The sequence below is a fragment of the Dioscorea cayenensis genome, chromosome 12 (assembly GCF_009730915.1).
Source record: "Dioscorea cayenensis subsp. rotundata cultivar TDr96_F1 chromosome 12, TDr96_F1_v2_PseudoChromosome.rev07_lg8_w22 25.fasta, whole genome shotgun sequence".
NCBI classification, from domain to species: Eukaryota; Viridiplantae; Streptophyta; class Magnoliopsida; order Dioscoreales; family Dioscoreaceae; genus Dioscorea; species Dioscorea cayenensis.
In genome coordinates, this window is record NC_052482.1 from 4,703,851 (window position 1) to 4,725,519 (window position 21,669).

The window sequence follows — 21,669 nt, forward strand, 5'->3', positions numbered from 1 at the left end:
AGATAATTCCTGCGTCCAAAAGTTTTATTACCTCCGCCTTAACAACCTCCTTTATATTCGGGTTCAATCTTCACTGAGGTTGCATCACAAATTTATAGTCATCCTCCATTAGGATCTTATGAGTGCAAAATGATGGATTTATACCCTTAATGTCGGAGATCTTCCATGCGATGGCTGATTTGTGCTTTTTCAACATGCTAGCAAGCTTATCCTTTTGTTCTGCAGATAAGTTCGACGCCATGATTACGGGGAGTTTAGAGTCCTTTATTAGGAATGCATATTCCAAATGTGCTGGAAGAGTTTTAAGCTCAAGTTCTGGTGGTTCGACAATTGATGGCCACAAGCTACCCTCCTTCAATTTATCAATCTCCTCGAAATCATTCGCCTCATGTTCACAGTTACTCTCTTCCTTTTCCACCTGGAAATCTATTTCTTTACAATCTGTAATGGATATCAACGTGTCCATTCCACAGAATTCCAAATTTGAAATAGCAACTCCAACTGAAAAGAGTTCTTGCTTTTGATCTTGATAGGAAGAATCAAACCTAGCAAGGATTCTTTCCACACTCTCCTCTAACTGGTCACTCATTGACACTGAAGTGGATTCCTCAATATGCTTTATCACATTATCTAATTCACAGCTTTGCCCTTGAATCCTGGCGATGTACTCTTCAACCGATTCTTCTAATGGCTATTGAGTTGTACATTGTCCATGGTAAGAATAACACGATATGTCATTCCATGCAACTGTTTGAACTTTCTGCTCTACGTGTTTAACCATCTTCATGATAGTGTCAAATGATTCAAACATGTTGATCATTTTCTGCAACAATAAGAAATAAGGAAAAATTAGAGCAATGATAGAATAAGAAGATATGAATTAGAATGTGTGGTGAAATAGCTAAGAAAACAAAGTGCAAAGTATCTCTAAACGCCTAGCTCCCCGGCAACGGCGCCAAAAACTTGACAAGGTCCCCTTGCGTATATCCCGCAAGTGCACGGGTTTGTCAAAGTAATAATCCCGGGTGAGCGAGGTCGAATCCACAGGGAGTAGGGATTAAAGACACTTAATTCGATTTTTAGCTATGTGGAGTATCAACAATGATAAGTGTGATAATGATTCAATTCTCAACAATTAAAAGCAACAAGTAAGAGAGCAAAAGTAAGGAGGAGGTAAGGCAATCGATAAGGATGGGGTACTCGGATGATGCTTCACCTAGGATAATCGCTTCAAGTGCAAGAACTCTCTATTATGCTTCCCAATCAATGCAATGGTGAGTCATGGAAATCCTTACATACATAGTCCCAAATCTAAGGTCAACTATGCCTAACTCTATTCATGTCCCGGAGGAGAGATTGAATAACCCCTCAACACTGCACTCGAATAAAGTTGCAATGATCTCTAGGGATTCCAAGTGATAAATCGCTTCCTAATTATAGACCTAACCCTTTGGTCCAGGCGAAAGGTCCCTAGACATAATTAAGCCCTAGATACTAAGATGCCCTCAACGCTTCACTCAATTGCACGCGCAACTAAGCCCCAGCGGAGGTTCATCCCTTAGACCATTCACTCTATTATGGCCGCAAAGAACTCAAGGAATGGAGGTAGAATCTATCACGTCGGAGGGGAAAGGGGACGCTCCTGTACCTCACGACTCACCCTCTCAACCCTCTCCAACCTAGCTTTGTCTAACCCTCATGGTGTGTCACTCACTCACAAGGTTACCAACAAGAACTCTCAACCCTAGTGTCACTCTAGGGGAAATGTTCATACAATCAAGCATTCAAAGTTGGAACTCACGATAAACATCAATTTATTGAAAGCATAATAAAGAAGTTCAATGAAACGAAAACATCCTAGGCTTCACAATCACCCAAGTACCCACTAGGGGTTTAGCTCTCCATGAAGCTAAGTACAATCAAAGAAATCGAATGTGAAAAAAATAAATCCATAAAGAAACCCCTTCGTTTGTCCGGCCTAGGATACACCTCGTCGGATCGATGCCGACGAAAGCTCTCCCAATAACCTTCTTCCAAATGACGCGTGATGTCAGAGCCGTAGAACCTCTCCAAAACCCTAGCCAATACCGCTCAAAACCCTCGCTGAAGCCCTCTCTCAAGTTGGGGAAAAGATGGAGAAAAGAATACCAAAATCGTGGCTGAATCGGTTTTCAATAAGGCTGGAATCGGGCGACTCCACGGGCGTGGACGCTACATGCGCCGGTGCGGAATTTTGACACGGGCGTGGATAATTTCCACACGCCCGTGTGGATTCTCTGTTTCTCTGATTCCTCGGCCGGCTGTGAACAATGCTGATACAGTGTATGCTACAGTGTTGATACAGTGCTCTACTACAGTCTTTGACCTGAATAACTTCCCAATTCCATATTTTCATCGGGGTAACGCAAACGGGCACACGTTTACATCGTGAATCACTTGCTTCTTCAATGATATACATGTTTGTGGAGCTCTTGTTCTTATGTGCATAAATCGGAATGCTTGAGTGTGACTGTCTTTGTGCCCCTCCAAATGGATGTGCTCACTCGAATGCGAGGAGGTTGGCACACACTCTAGCATCTCACACCTGTCCTATGTCTTTGCGTTTGAACTTTAGCAAGATCTCCTCCAAAATAGGTGCATCAATGAAGAAAATATTGAAAGTGCGTGGCCTTAGGTTCACCAAAGTATACAAAGATAGCATTCTACAAGTAAGGAAAATTTCAACACTAAATACGAAAAATCAATGCTCTAGCTAAAAACTTGAATCAAAAAGGACAACAAACCCGAATTTCGTGTAAGTGTGTGAACTCACTCAAAACAACCAAAGTTATACTCCTCAAAGTTCTAAGTACAAGGGACTTAATTATCTACAAAAGTGATAAAAATTTTAAAAGGTGGTAGTAGCTTCACACATCCTCTAAGGTAGCCCTTTCCAAAGGGGCCGCTAAGGTGGCTTTCACACTTCCGAGGTGGTAGCTCTTTCTACCCGAGTGGTAGCTTTCACTCATCCTATGAGATAGATCTTTCTCTCATTAGGGTATAACTAGTATCCGACTTGTGAGAGTAGCTACATTCTTCATAGGTGGTAGCTCTTTCCACCCAACAAAAACAAATAAACAATAAAACTATTTTATTCCTTCTTTTTCATTTTTCCTTTAGCAGAAGAAGTAAACCTAACTAGTCCCTTTAACATCAAACTTGAGTTTCCAATAGAGTTCAAAGAGTGAGTAGTGCACTAAGTGTAAATCGGGCAAAAATTCCTAAAAATTCAAGCAAGAACAGTGCTCTGCTACAGTCTTCGACCTGAATAACTTCCCAATTCCATACTTTCATCGGGGTAACGCAAACGGGCACACGTTCACATCGTGAATCACTTGCTTCTTCAATGATATACATGTTGGTGGAGCTCTTGTTCTTATATGCATAAGTCAGAATGCTCGAGTGTGACTGCCTTTGCGCCGCTCCAAATGGATGTGCTCACTCGAATGCGAGGAGGTTGGCACACACTCTAGCATCTCACACCTGTCCTATGTCTTCGTGTTTGAACTTTAGCAAGATCTCCTCCAAAATAGGTGCATTATGATCCACATTGGCATATTTCCTTCATACTAGGCCTCACAGCCCTACCTGCATAAAAGTAACATAAAAACACACATATTAATGTAAAAACCTGAGAAAAGTAATGCTCAACATAAGGAATGAACGGTTCGCATTCATATCGCACAAGCACTTATCAGAGTGACACTAGGATTGAGAGTTCTTGTTGGCAACCTTATGAGTGAGTGACACACCACGAGCGTTAGACAAAGCTAGGTTGGAGAGGGTTGAGAGGGTGAGTCGAGAGGTACAGGAGCGTCCCCTTTCTCCTCCGACGTGATAGATTCTACCTCCGTTTATCGAGTTTTTTGCTGCCATAATAGAGTGAATGGTCTAAGGGATGACCCTCCGCTTGGGCTTAGTTGCGCGTGCAACGGAGTGAAGCATTTAGGTGATCTTAGTATCTAGGGCTTAATCGTGGTTAGGGACCTTCCACCTGGACCAAAGGGTTAGGTCTATAAATAGGAAGAGATTTATCGCTTGGAGTCCCTAGAGGTCATTGCACCTCTATGCGAGTGCGAGGTTGAGAGGTTATCTAATCTTTCTTCCGGGACATGTATAGAGTTAGGCATAGTTGACCTTAGATTTGCGACTATGTACTTAAGGATTTCCATGACTGACCATTGCATTGATTAGGAAGCATAATAGAGGGTTCTTGCACTTGAAACAATTGTCCTAGGTGGAGCATTACCCGAGTACCCCATCTTTTATCGATTGCCTTACCTAATTCTTTACTCGTTCTCTCTTACTTGTTATTTCTACTCTTGAGAATTGAATCACTGTCGCACTTATCACTACTAATCTTTCACATAGCTAAGAAGCGGATTAAGTGTTTTTAATCCCTACTCCCTGTGGATTCGATACCCGCTCATCCGGGATTATTACTTCGACAAACCCGTGCACTTGCGGGATATACGCAAGGGGACCTTGTCAAGTTTTTGGCGCCGTTACCGGGGAGTAGGCATTTAGAGATAGTTTGCAATTTGTTTTCTTAGTTATTTCACCATACATTCTATTTCATATTGATTGAAGGAGATCCTGAGCTTGAACGTACACTTAGAAAAAAAGGGAAAGACCTTGTGCAAGAACAGTCTAATTTAGCTAATTTGGATGTGGAAGAATCTGAAAACATGACAGAACAGAATGAGCAACAGTGAACATTATCCGATTATGCCAGACCTTCAGTGTTGGGGACACAGTCGAGTATTGTACGTCCCCCGATTACAGCTCAAAACTTCAAACTGAAGCCGGCATCATCCACATGTTGCAGAAATCCACACAATTCAATAGTTTGGCTGATGAAGATCCAAACATTCATATAGAGAGCTTTCTTGAGGTGTGTGATATGCTAAAGATAAACGGGGTGACGGATGATGCAATCAAGTTGCGAGCCTTCCCATTTTCCCTAAAGGGGAGAGCGAAGCAGTGGCTATACTCATTACCTAGAGCGTCAATTACCACGTGGGGGGAAATGGTAGAAGCTTTTCTGGCCCATTATTTCCCTCCTAGAAAATCAGCAAAGCTTAGGAATGAGATCTCATCCTTTGTTCAGTTGGAAATGGAGTCTCTATTCAAGACATGGGAAAGGTTCAAGGAGCTCCTGCGAAAGTGCCCGCAACACGGATTCCCGGAGTGGATGATTGTTCAAACCTTTTATAATGGTTTGAACCCGAGTACAAGGAAACTCTTGGATGCGGCAGCAGGAGGTACTTTAGGTAGCATGACCACCGATGAGGCCCGTCAGTTAATTGAAGAAATAGGGTTAAACAGCTACCAATGCAATGCTAGGGAGAAGAAAAAAGTGGCCGGTCTCCATGAAATAGATGCGGTAACTTCATTGGCGCCGCAAGTGGAAAATTTGAGTAAGAAGTTAGATCTTCTAACTTCAAATAGAGTGGTAGCCGTGACTAATTGCAGTGGGTGTGGTGGAGGACATGCTCCCTCCGATTGCCCAATCTCTATTGGTGATGTTTCTTCGGTGGAGAACATTGATTTTGTAGGTAATGGCATGAGACCTCAAGGAAACCCATATAGCAATACCTACAATCCGGGTTGGAAGAATCATCCCAATTTCTCATGGAGTAATCAAGGTCCATAAAAGGCCATGGGTCCACCGGGTTTCCAACAACAACAACAAGCCCCTCAGGTGGAAAACAGAGTCTCAGGTTTGGAAACCCGAATGAGTAACTTAGAGAATCACTTGACTAGATTTGTGCAATCTACAAATACAAGGTTTGAAACAGTCGAGGCTACACTTCGCAACCACACCGCCTCTTTGCATAACCTTGAAAATCAAGTGGGGCAAATTGCGAAGTCTCTCTCTAAAAGGCCACATGGAAGCTTGCCGAGCAATACATAGACCAACCCTAGAGAGCACATGAAGGAGATCACTTTGAGAAGTGGTCATGAGGTTGAAGGTAGGCTTCCACGTGAGAAGCCAAAAGAACACGCACCCGAGGTTATAGAGGTAGAAGTGGGAACAAGCAAAGAGAAAGAGGTGGCACCCCCACCTTTCAAGCAAAGAATCCCTTATCCCTCTAGATTGAAAAATGACCAAGGGGATGAACAGTACAAGAAGTTCCTAGTTTGTTCAAGCAACTCCACATCAGTATTTCTTTTGTTGAGGCAATGGCCCAAATGCCTAAGTATGCGAAGTTCATGAAAGACTTGTTGACTAACAAGAGGAAGTTGGAGGAAAGTGCTTCAGTGATTTTAGATGCTTCATGCTCGGCGGTAATGCAAAAGAACATGCCGAACAAGAAGAAAGACTCGGGAAGCTTTATCATTCCGTGTAATATTGGCAATCTAGGTGAGAAAATGGCATTGGTGAACTCAGGGGCAAGTATCAACGTCATGCCATACACCTTCTTTCAAAAGCTAGGCTTAGGCGAGCCTAGGCCTAGTCGGATGACTTTGCAACTAGCGGACCGAACAGTGCGACATCCGAGAGGCATCATTGAAGACGTGCTTGTCAAGGTAGACAAGTACATTTTTCCGGTTGACTTTGTAGTGCTAGATGTCGATGAGGATGCGGATGTACCATTGATACTTGGGAGACCGTTCTTGCGGACTTCCAAAGCATTGATTGACATAGACGGCGGAGAGCTCACATTGAGAGTTGGAGATGACAAGCTCACATACCGCCTTGCTGAAGCCATGCGGCATTCTCTTGATTTTGATGATACTTTATACTTTCTAGACACTACTGATTAGATTGTTGATGAATACATGCAGGAAATGTTCAATCTGGACCCATACGAAGGTTTGTTTTAACAAAAGGAGGGACATGAAGATGTAATAATGCTTGGATCGACGGAAGAAGTACCATCTACCCCAGGAATCTTGAAGACGATGCTCCAGAAAATGAAGAGGGCTAGGAGACGCTACCGGAAACGCTCCAAGGCTATTAGAGACATACGTGAACCAAAGAAGTTGGATGAACCATTGCTAGGTGATCCCAAGCCCGATAATACACCCTCTACCCTCAAGAGACTCTACACATCATGCTTTCAAGCTAAGTGACGTTAAACAAGTACTACTTGCGAGGCAACCCAAGTGTTTACTATTTTCTTATCTTCTAGTTTAGTTTGCTTCCATTAATAAATTGTGGATTGTTGGTGTCTTGATTTTTAGATGCTTGTGCTGCAATTTTATTGTGGGTTTTTAAAGTCATCGTGTGTTTTTATGTGGAATTGGCGAAGTTATGTTGTTTGAGCTTTATTTCATATTTTTCACTAGTAAAATTTGAGTAATAGGGCAGGCTCTGAGTGTGTAAACATGTTCAAAGATTTTCTGCAGAGCTTGCAGATTTTTCTAAGGCATCTAAGGAAAACACACGGGCGTGAGGAATTTCTGCACGCCGGTGGATTTGCACTGCAAGCCCATCCAGAGAAGGCACAGGGGCATGCGGCTGCCCCAGTGAGCGAGCATGTGACTGTCACACGCCCGTGGGTAATTTTCATACGGGCGTGTGAATTCCTGCAGAGTTAGGCAGATTATCCCGAGAGTACACAGGGACGTGGACTCGCGCCTGTGGGCAACCTTGTGAACCACACACGGGCGTGGGTAATTTTCACACGCCCGTGCGAAACTCTACAGAGGAGTTCTCTCCATCGCGAGAAGACACAGGGGCGTGTAGCTGCCCCTATGAGTTGGGGATGTGAATGTCCAAGCCCGTGCGAAATTTCAGCACGGGCGTGTAGAACACTTGCCATTTTTCTCGGATGTCCAGGGAAGCCACAGCAGCGTGCGGCCGCCCCTGTGGGTCTGGCACATGGGCGTGGGTATTTTCCACACGGCCGTGGGGATGTGACAAGGTCCCCTTGAGTATATCCCGCAAGTGCACGGGTTTGTCGAAGTAATAATCCCGGGTGAGCAGGTATCGAATCCATAGGCAATAGTGAATAGAAACACTTAATTCGATTCTTAGCTAAGCGAAAGATTAATATTGATAAGTGTGGAAAGGATTATATTCTCAACAATAAAAACAACAAGTAAGATAGCAAAAGTAAAGAAGGGGGTAAGGCAATCGATAAAGATGGGGTACCCAGATAATGCTCCACCTAGGATAATCATTTCAAGTGCAAGAACCCTCTATTATGCTTTCTAATCTATGCAATAGTGAGTAGTGGAAATCCTTAATTGCATAGTCCCAAATCTAAGGTCAACTATGCCTAACTCTACACATATCCCGCAGGAGAAATCGAACAATCTCAACAACTCGCACTCGCATAGAGTTGTGATGATCTCTAGGGATTCCAAGTGATAAATTTCTTCCTAATTATAGACCTAACCCTTTGGTCCCGGTGGAAGGCCCCTAACCACGATTAAGCCCTAGATGCGAAGATCACCTCAACGCTTCACTCCGTTGCACGCGCAACTAAGCCTCAGCGGAGCTTCATCCCTTAGACCATTTACTCTATTATGGTTGCAAAGAACTCGAGGAATAGAGGTAGAATCTATCACGTCGGAGGGGAAAGGGGATGCTCCTATACCTCTGGACTCACCCTCTCAACCCTCTCCAACCTAGCTTTATCTAACGCTCGTGATGTGTCACTCACTCACAAGGTTACCAACAAGAACTCTCAACCCTAGTGTCACTCTAGGAGAAATGTTCATACAATCAAGCATTCAAGGCTGGAACTCACAATAAACATCAATTAATTGAAAGCATAATGAAGAGATTTAATGAAATGGATACATCCTAGTGTTCACAAATACCCAAGTAGCCACTAGGGGTTTAGCTCTCCATGGAGCCAAATACAATCAAAGAAATAGAATGTAAAAGCAATGAATCCATAGAAAAACCCCCTCGATGTTCGTGTCAATGGTCTTGTAGAAAGTCCTCTACTCATCGTCCAAGGATTCCCTCGTCCGGTATAGGATACGCCTCGACAGAAGCTCCCCTACCAATCTTCTTCCTAAGGAATGACGATGTCGGAGCCGTAGAACCTTTCCAAAACCTTGGCCAATACCCCTCAAAACCTTAGCCGAAGCCCTCTCACAAGTTGGGGAAAAGATGGAGAAAAGAAGTCTAAAATCCGGGCTGATTCGGCTTTAAATAGGGCTGGAATCGGGCAACTACACGGGCGTGGATGCTTCATGCGCCCGTGCGGAATTTCCACATGGGCGTGGGTAATTTCCACATGCCCGTGTGGATTCTTTGAAACCGTCATTTTCGGCCGGCTGTGAACAGTAACTTCTACAGTATTTTCTACAGTACCTGCTCTAGCACTCTGCCAAAAATACTCCCGAATCCATTTTTCATCGAGGTAACATAAACGGGCACACGTTTCTGCCGTGGATCGCTTTGCTTCTTCAATGACGGATAAGTTGATGGAGATCTTGTTCTATGTGCATAAATCGGAATGCTTGAGTGTGACTGCCCTTGTGCCCCTCCAAATGGTTGTGCAAACTCAAATACGGGGAGGTTGGCACACACTCTAGCATCTCACACCCGACTTATATCTTCGCGTTTGAACCTTAGCAAGATTTCCTCCAAAATCGGTACATTGTGATCCACATTGGCTTCTTTCCTACATAATTGGTTTCACAACCCTACCTGCATAAAAGTAACATAAAAACACACATATTAATGTAAAAACCCGAGAAAAGTAATGCTCAACTTAAGGAAAGAATGCTTCGCATTCATATCACACAAGCACTTATCAGGATGCACAGAATTCTATGAGACGCGATTTTTTTCGTAAAATCCTTGTGAACCGTCTCATTCCTCATCTCCAGTCGCCTGAAAACTACTTCTGATCATCTTCTCGACCGTTCACCATGTTTTGGAAGGATTTTTCTTCGCATACCATGCCGATTTTCAGAGTTTTTTGCATTTATTTCATCGATAACCTTTTTATCCTCTTTTCTTAGCCAACTCTTGTTTTTCACTGATTAAATATCTTTAAGTGGGAATTTTCATTTTTTACAATGCATGGTGCACGTTTAGAAAGCATCTAGACGTGAATTTAAGTTAAATTCTTGAGAATTCTTGTGTACCCGTGCGGGTTTTTCACGCCCTGCAGATCTAAACGGGCGTGGGTAATTTCCACAAGCCCGTGTGGAATTCTGCAGTATACTACTTTTGAGCTTCTTTGATCATTTTCCTCTTTTTGTACTACAGGTATGGCACCTCACGTGAAGAAGAATGAAGTAAAGCATCTTAGAGTCACCCCACCCGAGCCAATACACATGGATTTCTCAAATCCCGAGCATCAGACTCAATTTGAGAAACTTTCAGCACTTGGTTTTGGTCAAACTCGTTTTGTGGATTTGCAAGTGCTAAGAGATATTCAGCGATGTGACGAGCTAGCTGATGAGATTGATGAGATGCTTGCAGTAGGAAGCTGGAGGAGGCTACTGACGATCAGTGAGCCAGCTTACCGCGCATTGATGCTTGAGGTTTTAGCGTCTTTTGAGTTTCATCTAATGCATGGGAGATTTGACACTATGGAGGCTATACAGTTTTGGGCATTTGGACATCCATTTTCCATGAGTGTCACTGAGTTTTCGATTCGGATGGGCTTGTACGATGTTGCATATACAGGTACAGTAGAGTATGGACGTTTACCTGCGGATCTTCCAGTATCAGTCACTCCACATCATGTGTATAGAATTCTGTGTGGACATGGGGAGTATGAACTGGGGATGTCGAAGGCCACTAGCCTATCCTGGTTGAGCTACAGGTATTTGCACACAGTTATCAACAGGTCTGTGTCAGGTCGAGCCGATAACATAGCTGCTCTCACCAGGCAGGATTTGTTCTTTTTATACTCCATGGCCCGCAATGTGCTGATTCACTTGGGGTGCATATTAGCGGATATTCTGAGGTACCAAGGTCAGTCTGTGAGAGTGGGTTTATTATTTGTTGGCCCTTACATCACCAGGATCATCTTTGGAATGGGTTTGGGGGATGCTTTATATGGTGCTGAAAGGACAGCTGTGCCTACCCCTCTTGCGTTTTAGACGATCAGGATGATGGGGTTAGTACGAAGATGTGGGCCAGGTGTCTATATTATTGCTACAGTTACCCAGAGACCGCCAGTAGCGGAGGAGATACTGCGGAGGGTTCCCGACAGATTCCCAGACCCCTCCCAGCATAGGGGCCTCGAGCATATGACCATATTAAGAGGCTTGAGAGCGATGTTGGTGAGATTCGGACCGAGATAGCGAAACTCCGAGCTATCCAGGTAGTGCAGTACAGTGAGATATTAGACTGTTTCGACATGATACAGCAGCTACTGATGGGCAGGCCATTGGTTCCCCCACCACCTCCTCCGGCATCTCCCTCACCACTCCCGCCTGCACCTTTCGATTTAGCACCACCACCAGCAGCAACACCGGTGCCCGAGGGCGACATCGACACTTGACTTTTATTTTTTTTTCTTTTATGCATTTCATTTTGGACTTGTTCACTCAGAAAGAATTCTCCTTCTGAGTTTATTTTCATTTTGCATTTTGAGTTGTATTCATTGTCTATCTTTTATATATACTCGAGTTATTTTGTTTTTATTGAGCTTCACTGAACCCCCTCGTGTATGTTTGCTGATGGTATTGTCATCTTGGGAATTGAGACTTAGTCATGGGCATGACCAAGGTGTTTCGGCACTTGGCCGTGTGAGCTTCAGAACCCGTTGGAACATTACTCCCAAGGACTTAGCTTCATCAAATGAAACACAAGGAGTCAGGGGAGTATTATTTTGATTGCTTCTCCCACATCTATTTTTGAATGATATACATTTTGAGTAAGCTTGCATGTGTACATTAGCTTGCATGTGTACATTGAGTAAGCTTGCACTGTAGTAAGGAACTGTAGCAGCACTGTTCACAGCCGGCCGAGAAAACTGGAAATCAGAGAATCCACACGGGCGTGTGGAAATTATCCATGCCTGTGTGGAAATTTCACAGGGGCGTGTGAAGCATCCACGCCCATGTGGTCGCCCGATTCCAGCCCTATTTAAAGCCGATTTAGCCCCGATTTTATTATTCTTTTCTCTATCTTTTCACCAACTTGAGAGAGGGCTTCGGCTAGGGTTTTGAGGGGTATTGGCTAGGGCTTTGGAGAGATTCTACAGCTCCGACATCGCGCGTCGTTTGGAAGAAGGTTATTGGGAGAACTTTCGTCGGCATTGATCCGGCGAGGTGTATCCTAGGCCGGACAAAGGATCCCTTGCGACAAGTAGAGGACTCTCCACAAGACCATCGACATGACCATCGAGGGGGTGTCTTTATGGATTCATTGCTTTTACATTCTATTTCTTTGATTGTACTTAGCTCCATGGAGAGCTAAACCCCTAGTGGGTACTTGGATATTTGTCAACCCTAGGATGTATTCGTTTCATTGAATCTCTTTATTATGCTTTCAATTAATTGATGTTTATTGTGAGTTCGAACCTTGAATGCTTGATTGTATGAACATTTCACCTAGAGTGACACTAGGGTTGAGAGTTCTTGTTGGTAACCTTGTGAGTGAGTGACAACCATGAGCGTTAGATAAAGCTAGGTTGGAGAGGATTGAGAGGGTGAGTCGAGAGGTACATGAGCGTCCCCTTTCTCCTCCGACATGATAGATTTTACCTCCGTTCCTCGAGTTCTTTGCGGCCATAATAGAGTGAATGATCTAAGGGATGAACCTCCACTGTGGCTTAGTTGCGCATGCAATGGAATGAAGTGTTGAGGTGATCTTAGTATCTAGGGCTTAATCGTGGTTAGGGACCTTCCAACTGAACCAAAGGGTTAGGTTTATAATTAGGAAGAGATTTATCACTTGGACTCACTAGAGCTCATTGCAACTCTATGCGAATACGAGGTGTTGAGATTGTTCGATTTCTCCTCCGGGACATGTATAGAGTTAGGCATAGTTAACTTTAGAATTGGAACTATGCATTTAAGGATTTCCACGACTCACTATAGCATTGATTAGGAAGCATAATAGAGGGTTCTTGCACTCGAAGCGATTTTCCTAGGTGGAGCATTATCCGAGTACCCCATCTTTATCGATTGCCTTTTCTCCTACTTTACTTTTGCTCTCTTACTTGTTATTTCTATTGTTGAGAATTGAATCATTGTCACACTTATCACTATTGATCTTCCACATAGCTAAGAATCAAATTAAGTGTTTTTAACCCCTACTCCCTGTGGATTCGATACCCGCTCACCCGGGATTATTACTTCGTCAAACCCATGCACTTACGGGATATACGCAAGGGGATCTTGTCAAGTTTTTGGCGCCGTTGCAGGGGAGTAAGCGTTTAGACATACTTTGCACTTTGTTTTCTTAGCTATTTCACCATACATTCTATTTCATATCTTCTTATTCTATCATCGTTCTGATTTTTTTTTCTTTTTTTTTTTTTGTGTGCAGCTACAGGTTATGACCCGAGGGAATCCCTCAATATTGATTGAAGGAGATCCTGAGCTTGAACGTACACTTCGAAGAAAAGGGGAGGAACCTGTGCATGAACAGTCTAATTCAGCTGAGTTGGAAGTAGAAGAACATTATCCGATTATGCCAGACCTTCAGTGTTGGGGACACAATCAAGTATTGTGCGTCCCCTGATTACAGCTCAAAACTTCGAGCTGAAGCCGGCATTCATCCACATGTTGCAGCAATCCACACAATTTAATGGTTTGGCCGATGAGGACCCAAACAGTCACATAGAGAACTTTCTTGATGTGTGTGATATGCTGAAGATAAATGGGGAAGGATGATGCCATCAAATTGAGAGCCTTCCCATTTTCCCTAAAGGGGAGAGTGAAGCAGTGGCTACACTCGTTACCTAGAGCGTCAATTACTACATGGGAGAAGATGGTAGAAGCTTTTCTAGCCCGTTATTTTCCTCCCAAAAAATTAGCAAATCTTAGGAATGAGATCACATCTTTTGTTCGGTTGGAATTGGAGTCTCTATTCGAGACATGGGATAGGTTCAAGGAGCTCCTGAGAAAGTGCCCGCAACATGGATTCTCGAAGTGGATGATTGTTCAAACCTTTTATAATGGTTTGAACCCGAGCATAAGGCAACTTTTGGATACGGCAGCAGGAGGTACCTTAAGTAGCAAAACCCTCGATGAGGCCCGTCAGTTGATTGAGGAAATGGGGTTAAACAGCTATCAATGGAATGCTAGGGAGAAGAAGAAAGTGGCCAGTCTCCATGAAATAGATGCGGTAGCTTCATTGGCGGCTCAAGTGGAGAATTTGAGTAAGAAGTAAGATCTTCTAACTTCAAATAGAGTGGCGGCCGTGACTAATTGCACTGGGTATGGTGGAGGACATGCTCTCTCTGACTGCCCAATCTCTATTGGTGATGTTTCTTCAGTGGAGAATGTTGATTTTGTAGGTAATGGCATGAGACCTCAAGGAAACCCATACAACAATACCTACAATTCGGGTTGGAAGAATCATCCCAATTTCTCATGGAGTAATCAGGGCCCACAAAAGGCCATGGGGCCACCGAGTTTCCAACAACAACAACAAGCCCCCCAAGTGGACAACAGAGTTTCAGGTTTGGAAAAACGAATGAGTGACCTATAGAAGCACTTGACTAGATTTGTGCAATCGACGAATACAAGGTTTGAATTAGTCGAGGCTACACTTCGCAACCACACGGCCTCTTTGCATAACCTTGAAAATTAGGTGGGGCAAATTGCGAAGTCTCTCTCTGAAAGGCCACATGGAAGTTTATCAAGCAACACAGAAACTAACCCTAGAGAGCATGTGAAGGTGATCACTTTGAGAAGTGGTCGTGAGGTTGAAGGTAGGCTTCTGAGTGGGAAGCCAAAAGAACACACACCCGAGGTTATAGAGGTAGAAGAGGGGACAAGGAAAGAGAAAGAGATGGCACCCCCACCTTTCAAGACAAGAATCCCTTATTCTTCTAGATTGAAAAATGACCAAGCGGATGAATAGTACAAGAAGTTCCTGAGTTTGTTCAAGCAACTCCACATCAATATTCTTTTTGTTGAGGCATTGGCCCAAATGCCTAAGTATGCGAAGTTCTTGAAGGACTTGTTGACTAACAAGAGGAAGTTGGAGGAAAGCGCTTCCGTGGTTTTAGATGCTTCTTGCTCGGTGGTATTGCAAAAGAACATGCCGAACAAAAAGAATGACCCGGGAAGTTTCATCATTTCGTGTAATATTGGCAATCTAGGTGAAGAAATGGCATTGGCAGATTCAAGGGCAAGTATCAACATCAAGGTGGACAAGTACATTTTTTCGGTTGACTTTGTAGTGCTAGGTGTCGATGAGGATGCGGATGTACCCTTGATAATTGGGAGACCATTCTTGCGGACTTCCAAAGCATTGATTGACATGGACGGCGGAGAGCTCACATTGAGAGTTAGAGATGACAAGCTCACTTACCGCCTTGCTGAAGCCATGCGGCATTCTCTTGACTTCGATGATACTTTATACTTTCTAGACACTACTGATGAGATTGTTGATGAATACATGTAGGAAATGTTCAATCCGGATCTGTATGAAGGTTTGTTCGACGAAGAGGAGGGCAATGAAGAAGTATTGATACTTGGATGGACACAAGAAGTACCATCTACTCAGGGGATCTTGAAGAAGATACTCCGAAAAATGAAGAGGGCTAGGAGACGCCACCGAAAATGCTCCAAGGCTGTTGGAGACATACGTGAAGTAAAGAAGTTGGATGAACTATTGCTAGGTGGTCCCAAGCATGATAGTACACCTTCTACCCTCAAAAGAATTTGCACATCATGCTTTCAAGGCATGGGTAAGAGGGCAACATCTCTGAACCCCCGTGAGGTAAGACAAGGTACGTCAAGCAAAGTAACGTTAAACAAGCGCTTCTTGGGAGGCAACCCAAGGGTTTACTGTTTTCTTATCTTCTAGTTTAGTTTGTTTGCATAAATAAATTGTTAAGTGTCGGTGTTTTGATTTTTAGATGTGTGTGCTGCAATTTTATTGTGGATTTTTAAAGGCATTATGTGTTTTCATGTGGAATTGGCGAAGTTTGGTAGTATAAGATCTATTTCATATTTTTCACTGGTAAAATTTGCATAATAGAGCAGGCTCTGAGTGTAGAAACATGTTCAGAAAATTTCTGAAGAGCCCGTAGATTTTTCTAAGTCATCCAGAGAAAACACACGGGCGTGTGGCATTTCTGCACGCCCGTGGATTTGCACTGCGAGCTCATCCAGAGAAGATAGAGGGGCTTGCGGCTTCCCCAGTGGATGACCATGCGATTGTCACATGCCCATGGATAATTTCCGCACGGGCGTGTGAATTCCTGCAGAGTTGGGCAGAATATCCCGAGAGCACACAGGGGCGTGGACGCGCCACTGTGGGCGACCTTGTAAACCACACACAGGCGTGGGTAATTTCCACACGCCCGTGCGAAACTCTGCAGAGGAGTCCTCCCCATCCCGAGAAGACGCAGGGGCGTGCGGCTGCCCCTGTGAGTTGGGCATGTGAATGTCCACGCCCATGCGGTATTTCCGCACGGGTGTGTAGAACACTTGGCATTTTTCTCGGATGTCCAGGGAAGCCACAGGGATGTGTGGCTGCCCCTGTGGGTTGGGCTCACGGGCGTGGGTATTTTTCGCACGCCCGTGCGAGAGCAGTCAGAGTTAAAGAAGTGTTTTCCCGAGAACGCACAGGGCCGTGGGTACGCCCCTGTGGTTCTCTTATAATGAGGCACACGGGCGTGGGTAATCACCGCACGCCCGTGTGGATGCACAGAACGCCAAGGGTCACAAGTTCTTTTTAATTGATGTTTATTGGGAATTCCAACCTTGAATGCTTGATTGTATGAACATTTCCCCTAGAGTGACACTAGGGTTGAGAGTTCTTGTTGGTAACCTTGTGAGTGAGTGACACAAGATGAGCGTTAGACAAAGCTGGGTTGGAGAGGGTTGAGAGGGTGAGTCGAGAGGTACAGGAGCGTCCCCTTTCCCCTCCGACGTGAAAGATTCTACCTCCGTTCCTAGAGTTCTTTATGGCCATAATAGGTTTAATGGTCTAAGGGATGACCCTCCGCTGGGGCTTAGTTGCGCGTGCAACGGAGTGAAGTATTGAGGTGATCTTAGTATCTAGGGCTTAATCGTGGTTAGGGACCTTCCACCTGGACCAAAGGGTTAGGTCTATAATTAGGAAGAGATTTATCGGTTGGAGTCCCTAGTACTCATTTCAACTCTATGCGAGTGCGAGGTTGAGAGGTTATCTAATCTTTCTTCTGGGACATGTATAGAGTTAGGCATACTTGACTTTAGATTTGGTACTATGCACTTAAGGATTTCCACGACTCACCATTGCATTGATTAGGAAGCATAATAGAGGTTTCTTGCACTTGAAACAATTGTCTTAGATGGAGCATTACCCGAGTACCCCATCTTTATCGATTGCCTTTCCTCATTCTTTACTCGTTCTCTCGTACTTGTTATTTTTACTCTTGAGAATTGAATCACTGTCACACTTATCACTACTAATCTTTCACATAGCTAAGAAGCGGATTAAGTGTTTTTAATCCCTACTCCCAGTGGATTCGATACCCGCTCATCCGGGATTATTACTTTGACAAACCTGTGCACTTGCGGGATATACGCAAGGGGACCTTGTCAATATGTCAGAAAAATATACTTGTCAACTTTTACCAAAACATCTTTAATTATTTCTCTTGGATGAAGATCTGAGCGATCGGCCACCGAATCAGCCAATACTTTTTCTTCCCCTAAACCTCAAATTACACATGGTATGATGAAGCTTCCCAGATCATTGATCTTGTTAGCCAGAATTTTCTGAAGCATTGCGCAACAATTTCATTCTAAAACCACAGCTACACTCTCTTCATTTTTTTTCCTTGTTGGTCAAGAGGTCTTTCAAGAACTTTGCACACCAAGGCATTGTGATAAAGAATCCATAAATTGAATGTTAATGTACTAGTGCTTGAATAGATCAAGAAATTTCTTATTTTGCTCATCAGTTCTGTCTTTCCTCAAATGTGTTGGATAGGTAATTCTTGGAACATAGGAAGGGGGTGACACAGCTGTCCCCTATTCCTTGTCATGCACCTTATCCCTTGGCTTTTCTTGAGGAATTTCAGCACTTTTCCTAGTGGGGGGATTTTCCTTCGAGAATTTTAGAATTTTTCCTAGCAGTGAGCTTTTCTTCAAGCTCTCGACCACTACTTAAAGTAATCGTTTCCACATGCTCCCTTGGGTTAGTCTCGGTGTTGCTTAGAAAGTTTCATTGGGGCCTCTCCACTAGTGAATTCGCTATTTATCCCACTTGGTTCTCTAAATTGTGTAAGGAAGTGCTGTGATTGCAGAGTGTTGCCTCTATATTTTGGAACCTTGTATTGGTTGATTGAATAAACTTTGACAAAACCATATCTAACTCTGAAACATTCTCCGAAATTGAAGGTGTTTACTGAAATCCTGTTGGGGCAGTGGGCTTTTGCTGGCCTAGGTTACCCTGTGAGAAATTTGGGTGGTATCTCCATCCTTGGTTGTATGTATTGCTATAAGGTTGCCTTGTCCTCTTCCCGCATTACCCACAAAGTTTACTTGTTCACTTGGGGCTGAAATGGCAATGGAGATAGGACAATCAGATGGCATATATGAACCCTCACAACCATTCCAACTAGTGATCACTGCGACTCTTGGTGTGGTTAGAGTGTCTAATTTCTTGTTCAATACCTCAACTTGGGCTACTAAGGGAAGAAAGAGTATGGATGATGATCATACTGGCCCCTGAGTCCGCCAATGCCATCTCTTCACCCAAATTGCCAATGTTGTATGGGATAATGAAGCTTCCTGGGTCATTCTTCTTGTTCGCTATTTTCTTTTGCAAGAACGCCGAGCAAGATGCATCTAAGATCACCAATGCACTCTCTTCCAATTTTTCTTGTTGGTCAAAAGATCTTTCAAGAACTTAGCATACAAATGCATTTGAGACAATGCCTCTACAAAAGAAATGTTGATGTGCAATTGCTTAAATAGACCTAAGACCTTCTTGTATTGATCATCATTTTGGTCATTCTTCAATCTATAAGGATAAGCAATTCTTGGCTTGTAAGGTGGGGGTACCACCTCTTTTTGTTGGTTAACTCTTTCCTCAACTTCCATGACCTCCGGTGCCTCAACATTGGTCTTCTCAGTAGGAAGTTTACCCTCCAACTAATGACCACTTCTTAAAGTGATCACCTTCATATGTTCATGTGGTTTGGTTTCATTATTACTAGGCAAACTACCATGTTGTCTCTCTGATAGAGACTTCGTGATTTGCCCCACTTGATTCTCTTGGTTATGCAATAAAGTGGTGTAGTTGCGAAGTGTAGCCTCGACCGATTGGAATGTGTATCTGAAGATTGTGCAAATCTAGTCAAGGCTTTCTCCAAATCGGTCATGCTGGTATCCAAGACTGAAACTCTATTCTCTATATTCGAGGCATGTTGCTATTGGAAACCTGCTGGTGCGGTGGCTTTTTGTTGCCCTTGGTTGTTCCATGAGAAATTATGGTGGTTCCTCCAACCCTAATTGTTGGTATGCCTATAAGTATTACCTTGGTTTCTTATTGCATTATCCACATAGTCAACTTGCTCAATGGAGGGTGTACCACCAATAGCTATCGCTCAATCAGATGGGCCATGTCCCCCTCCACATCCATCATGACAACGCTCTTTGCGTATGTCCTACAGGTGCACGGGTTTGTCAAAGTAATAAATCCCAGATGAGTGGGTATTGTATTTACAGATAGTAGAGAATAAAAGCACTTAAATTGTTTCTTAACTAAGAGAAAAGTGAATGATAGTTGTGTGACAAGATGTAATGTAACAAAAGTAAAAGAGACAAGAAAGAGAGCACATGTAAAGGAGAGGGAAGGCAATCGATATAAATAGGGTGCCTGGATATTGCTCCGCCTACGACAATCATTTCAAGTACAAAACTCTCCATTATGCTTTCTAACTAATGCATGAATGAGTCGTGGAGATCCTTCAATACATGGTCCTAAATCTATGGTCAACCATGCCTAACTCTCTACATGTCCCGGAGGAGAAATTGAACATTCTCTCAACCTCGCACTCGTATAGAATCACAATGAGTTCTAGGGATTCCAAGTGATAAATCCTCTTCCTATATGTAGACCTAACCCATTGGTCCAGACGGAAGGTCCCTAGTCACAATTAAGCCCAAGGTGCTAAAACCACTTCAACGCTTCACTCTGTTACCTCTGTAACTAAGCCCCAGCGGAAGGTCATCCCTTAGCCCATTCACTCTACTATGACCGCAAAGAACTCGAGGAAATGGAGGTAGGATAAATCACACAAGAGGGGAAATGGGACGCTCCGCTACCTCTCGACTCACCCTCTCAATCTTCTCCAATCTAGCTTTGTCTAATTCTCATGGTATGTCACTCACTCACAAGAGTTACCAAGGTGAACTATCAACCCTAGTGTCACTCTAAGGGATCATTTAATCAATAAAGCATTCAAGATGGGAACTCAAATAAAACATCAATTAATGAAAGCATAATAACAAGGTTTAATAAAACAAATACATACTAGGGTTTACAAATCCAAGTACCCACTAGGGAGTTTAGCTCTCTATGGAGCTAGTTACAATCAATGAAATCAAATCTAAAAACAAATAATCCGTAGAAAACCCCCCTCGATGGTCGTGAAAATGGTCTTGTGGAGAAGCCTCTACTCGTCCAAGGGTCCCTTTGTCCGGCCTAGGATACACCTCGCCGGATCGGTGTCGATGAAAACTCTCCCACTAACCTTTTTCCAAACAGAGCATGATGTTAGAATAGTAGAACCTCTCCCAATCCCTATCCAATACCTCTGCAAACCCTACCACCGCCCTCCCTCATGTTGGAAAAAAGATGGAGAAAAAATGCCGAAATCGGGGCTGCAATCGTCCTTAAATAGGGCTGGAATTGGGAATCCACACACCACTGTGGATTCACCACGCAGGCCTGTTGAATTAATGCACGGGAGTGTGGAATTTCCACACGCCTGTGAGGATTCTCGGTTTATCACTTTTCTCGGCCGGCTGTGAATAGTACCTGCTACAATGAATTGCTACTGGATTTGCTACAGTGCCTTGCTACAGTATCATCCTGAAATACTCCTGAATCCATGTTCTCTTTGAGGTAACGTAAACGGGCACACATTTACATCATAAATCGCTTTGGTTCTTCAATAAACGGCTACATTGGTGGAGATCTTGCTATACATGCACAAGCCAGAATACTTGAATGTGACTACCTTTGTGCCCCTCCAATTCATTGTGCTAACTTGAATATGAGGATTTTGGCACACATTCTCACATCTTGAACCCGACTTATGTCTTCACTTAAATGGGCATTCACGATCTACATTGGCTTCTTTGTCTAACATTCGCCTTCACAACCCCATATGCATGAAAGTAACGTAAAAGTAATGCTTATAATAAGGAAAGAACACTTCGCATTCTTATCACACAAGCACTTATCAAACTCCCTCATAGTTAAGCTTTTGCTTGTCCTCAAGCAAAAGTTAAAACATTAAGGCATAGATGAAGGAAATATTGGAAGTGCTTGGCCTTAGGTTCACTAAAGAA

The 21,669-nt window shown here is 43.5% G+C and overlaps 2 non-coding genes across 2 annotated transcripts; both read right to left on the reverse strand.

Moving 5' to 3' along the window:
* Positions 1-5,116: 5,116 nt before the first annotated feature.
* On the reverse strand, positions 5,117-5,223 carry LOC120274249. Its single transcript, XR_005540781.1, has one exon. It is a non-coding gene; the product is annotated as a small nucleolar RNA R71 (small nucleolar RNA).
* An 8,734-nt stretch (positions 5,224-13,957) lies between these two features.
* LOC120274392 lies at positions 13,958-14,064 on the reverse strand. Its single transcript, XR_005540915.1, has one exon. It is a non-coding gene; the product is annotated as a small nucleolar RNA R71 (small nucleolar RNA).
* Between the last annotated feature and the right edge of the window lie 7,605 nt (positions 14,065-21,669).